This window comes from Choloepus didactylus, chromosome 7 (assembly GCF_015220235.1).
Source record: "Choloepus didactylus isolate mChoDid1 chromosome 7, mChoDid1.pri, whole genome shotgun sequence".
Classification (NCBI taxonomy): Eukaryota; Metazoa; Chordata; class Mammalia; order Pilosa; family Megalonychidae; genus Choloepus; species Choloepus didactylus.
This window is the reverse complement of record NC_051313.1, coordinates 17,725,388-17,730,233: the sequence shown is the minus strand read 5'-3', so window position 1 is coordinate 17,730,233 and position 4,846 is coordinate 17,725,388.

The following is a 4,846-nucleotide window of genomic DNA, read 5'->3' as shown; positions in this document are numbered from 1 at the left end:
TCAAGGTTCATCCACATTATTTTATGTTCCATGTCTTTATTCTGTCTTACAGCTGAATAATATTCCATCATGTGTATATACCACAGTTTGATTATCCACTTGTCCATTGATGGACATCTGGGCTGCTTCCATCTCTTGGCAATCATGAATAATGCCACAATAAAATTGGTTTACAAATGTCAGTTTGTGCTTTAACTTTCAGTTCCTTTGAGTATATACCTAGCAATGGAATAGCTGGGTCGTATGGCAAATCTATACTTAGCTTCCTGAGGAACTTCTACATAGGCTTCCAGAGTGGTTGCACGATTCTACATTCCCACCAGCAATGAATAAGTGTGCCTCTTTCTCCATATCCTCTCCAGCACTTGCAATTTTCTGGTTTTCTTTTTTTTGATAACAGCCATTCTGGTAGGTGTGAGATGATATCTCACTGTGGTTTTGATTTGCATTTCCCAAATAGCTAGTGAAGTTGGGCATTTTCTCATATGTTTTTGAGCCATTTGTATTTCTTCTTCAGAAAAGTGTCTGTCCATGTCTTTTGCCCATTTTTTAATTGGGTTGTTTGTCTTTCTGTTGTTGAGTTGTAGGATTGCTTTATATATTTGGGACATTAAATCCTTATCTGATATGTGGTTTCCAAATATAGTCTCCCATTTTGTAGGTTGCCTTTTTAGTTTTTAGACAAAATCCTTTGATGTACAAAAGTGTTTGATTTTAAGGAGATCCCATTTGTCTATTTGTTCTTTGGTTGCTCGTGCTTTGGGTGTAAGGTCTAGGAAACCACCTCCTATCATGAGGTCTTTAAGATATTGCCCTATGATTTCTTCTAAGAGTCTTATGGTCTTAGCGCTTATGTTAGGTCTTTGATCCGCTTGGAGTTAATTTTTGGATAAGGTGTGAGGTAGGAGTTGTCTTTCATTCTTTTGGAAATGGATATCCAGTTCTCCAAACACCATTTATTGAAGAGGCTCCTCTGTCCCAGTTGCTTTGGCTTGATTGCATTATCAAAGATTAATTGCCTGTAGATGCCAGAGTCTATTTCTGAAAACTAAATTTGATTCCATTGGTCAGTATGTCTGTCCTTATGCCAGTACCATGCTGTTTTGAGCACTGTAGCTTTGTAATATGCTTCAAAGTCAGGTAGTGTGAGACCTCCCATTTTGTTCCTCTTTCTCAAGATATTTTGGATATTCAGAGCACCTTGCCCTTCCAAATAAATTTTGTTATTGGTTTTTCTATTTCTGCAAAGTAAGTTGTGATTTTAATTGGTATTGCACTGAATATATAGATCAATTTAGGTAGAGTTGACGTCTTAATTATATTTAGTCTTCCAATCCATGATGGTATGTTCTTCCATTTTTTTAGGTCCTGTTTGATTTCTTTTAGCAGTTTTTGTAGTTTTCTTTGTATAGGGCTTTTGTGGCCTTTGTTAAGTTTATTCATAAATACTTGATTCTTTTGGTTGCTATTGAAAATGGATTTTTTTTTATTTCTTCCTCTTCTTGCACATTACTTGTGTATAAGAACACTGCAGATTTTTGCCTGTTGATTTTGTAGCCTGCCACTTTGCTGTATTCATTGATTAGCTCTAATAGCTTTGCTGTAGATTTTTCTGGATTTTCTACATATAGAATCATGTCATCTGCAAATAGTGAAAGTTTTACTTATTCCTCTCCAATTTGGATGCCTTTTATTTATTTTTCTTGCCTAATTGCTCTAGCTAGAACTTCCAGCACAATGTTGAATAACAATGGTGACAGTGGGCATTCCTGTCTTGTTCCTGATCTTAGAGGGAAAGCTTTCAATCTCTCCCCATTGAGTATGATGTTAGCTGTGGGTTTTTCATATATTGCCTTTATCATATTGAGAAAGTTCCCTTCTATTCCTATCCTTTGAAGTGTTTTCATCAAGAAAGCATGTTGAATTTTGTCAAATGCCTTTTCTGCATCAATCAAGATGATCATGTGGTTCTTTTGCTTTGATTGATTGATAGGGTATATTACATTAATTGATTTTCTTGGGTTGAACCAGCCTTGCATACCTGGAATAAACCCCACTTGGTTGTGGTGTATAATTCTTTTAATATGCTGCTGGATTCAATTTGTATTTTGTTGAGGATTTTTGCTTCTATATTCATTAAAATGATTGGTCTATAATTTTCTTTCTTTTTTGTAGCATTAGGGTGATGTTGCCTTCACAGAATGAGTTGGGTAGTTTTCCATCCTCTTCAATTTTTTTGAAGAGTTTGAGCAGGATTGGTATTAATTTTTCTTTCTTGAATGTTTGGTAGAATTCACATGTGAAGCCATCTGGTCCTGGGCTTTTCCTTTTTGGGAGCTTTTTGATGACTGACTCAATCTCTTTGCTTGTGATTGGTTTGTTGAAGTTGTATATTTCTTCTTGGGTCAATGTTGGTTGTTTACCCTTTTCTAGGAAGTTGTCCATTTCATGTGAATTGTCCAGTTTATTAGCATATAGTTGCTCATAGTATATTCTCATTATCTCCATTGTTTCGGCAGGGTCAGTAGTTATGTTTCCTTTCCCATTTCTGATTGCATTTATTTGCATCCTCTCTCTCTTTTTTTTTGTTAGCCTAGCTAGGGGTCCATCAATTTTGTTGATATTCTCAAAGAAATACCTTCTGGTTTTGTTGATTCCCTCTATTGTTTTCCTGTTCTCAACTTCATTTGTTTCTGCTCTAGTCTTTTTTATTTCTTTCCTTCTGTTTGCTTTGGGGTTTATTTGCTGTTCTTTCTCTAGTTCCTCCAGGTGGACAGTTAATTCCTCAATTTTTGTTCTCTCTTTTAATATAGGCATTTAGGGCAATAAATTTCCCTCTCAGCACCACCTTTGCTGCATCCCATAAGTTTTGATATGTTGTGTTTTCATTGTCATTTGCCTCAAGGTATTCACTAATTTCTCTTGTAATTTCTTCCTTTACCCTGGGTTTCTAAGAGTATGTTGCTTAGTCTCCATAGATTTGTGAATTTTACAGTCTTCTGCCTGTTATTTATTTCCAACTTCATTCTATTATGATCCAAAAAAGTGTTTTTTACAATATCAATATTTTTAAATTTGTTGAGACTTGCTTTGTGACCCAGTTTGTGGTGTATCCTAGAGAATGTTCCATGAGCACTTGAGAAAAACATGTATCCTGCTGTTGTGGGGTGTAGTGTTCTATAAATGTCTGTCAAGTCTATTTCATTTATTATACAATTTAACAAACATCTCCATTTCCTTGTTGATTCTCTGTCTAGATATTTTATCCATTGATGAGAGTGGTGCATCAAAGTCTCCAACTACTATTGTGGAGTTATCTACTTCTCCTTTCAGTGTTCTCAGTGTTTGCTTCATGAATTTTGGGACTCTCTGGCTTGGTGCAAAAATATTTATGATTGTCATGTTTTCTTGATGAAGTGACCCTTTTATTAATATATAGTGTCCTTCTTTGTCTCTTTTAATTGTTTCACTTTTGAAGTCTACTTTGATATTAATATAGCTACTCCCACTTTTTTCTGGTTGCTGTTTGCATGAGATATCTTTTTCCAACCTTTCACTTTCAGCCTGTTTTTGTCCTTGTGTCTAAGGTGAGTTTCTTGTAGACAGCATATAGATGGGTCCTTTTTTAAAATCCATTCTGCAGTCTGTGTCTTTTTATTGGGGAGTTTAATCCATTAACATTTAGTGTTATTACTGTAAGGGCAGTACTTTCTTCTATCATTTTGTCTTTTGGATTTTATATGGCATGTCTTATTTTTTTCCTTTCTTTTTACCCTCCCTGATAATCTTCATTTCTACACTCTTCTCCAAACCTCTTTCTCCTGTCTTTTCCTACCAGCCTGTAGCACTCCCTTTTGTATTTCTTGTAGCACCAGTCTCTTATTTATGAACTCTCTCAGTGTCTGTTTGTCTGGAAATATTTTAATCTCTTCCTCAGTTTTGAAGGACAGTTTTTCCAGATATAGAATTCTTGGTTGGCAGTTCTTCTCTTTCAGTATCTTAAATATATCATACCACTGTCTTCTCACCTCCATGGTTTCTGCGGAGAAATCTGTACATGGTCTTATCGAGCTTCCCTTGTATGTGATGGATTGCTTTTCTCTTGCTGCTTTCAGAAATTTCTCTTTGTCTTTGACGTTGGACAATCTGATCAGTAAATATCTTGGAGAAGGTCTATTGGGGTCTATTCTGTTTGGGGTGCATTGTACTTCTTGAATCTCTAATTTTCAGTCTTTCATAAGAGTTGGGAATTTTCAGTGATTATTTCTTCTATTATTCTTTCTGCCCCTTTTCCCTTCTCTTCTTCTGGGACACCCACAACATGTATATTTGTGTGTTTCATGTTGTCACTCAGCTCCATAAGACCCTGCTCATATTTTTCCATTCTTTTCATTATCTGTTCTTTTGTGTGTGTGAATTCAGATGTCTGGTCTTCCAATTCACTGATCCTTTCTTCTGCCTGTTCAAATCTACTGTTGTATCCCTCCATTGTCTTTTTCATCTCCTCCATTATGCCCTTTATTCCCATAAGTTCTGCCATGTGTATTTTCAAGTTTATGAATTCTTCCTTATGGCCATCTAGCGTCCTTCTTATATCCTTCATCTCTTTTGCTATGTCTTCCCTCAGTTCATTGACTTGATTTTTGAATTGATTTAGCTTTGTTTGAACATCTCCAATTAGTTCTTCCTTCAGTTCATTGAATTGATTTAGCAACAATTGCTTCAACTCCTGTGTCTTGGTTGAACTATTAGTTTATTCCTTTGGCTGGTCCATATTTTCATGTTTCCTAGTATGGCTCGTTATCTTAAACTGTCTAGGCATCTGACTTTCTTGATTAGTTTATTC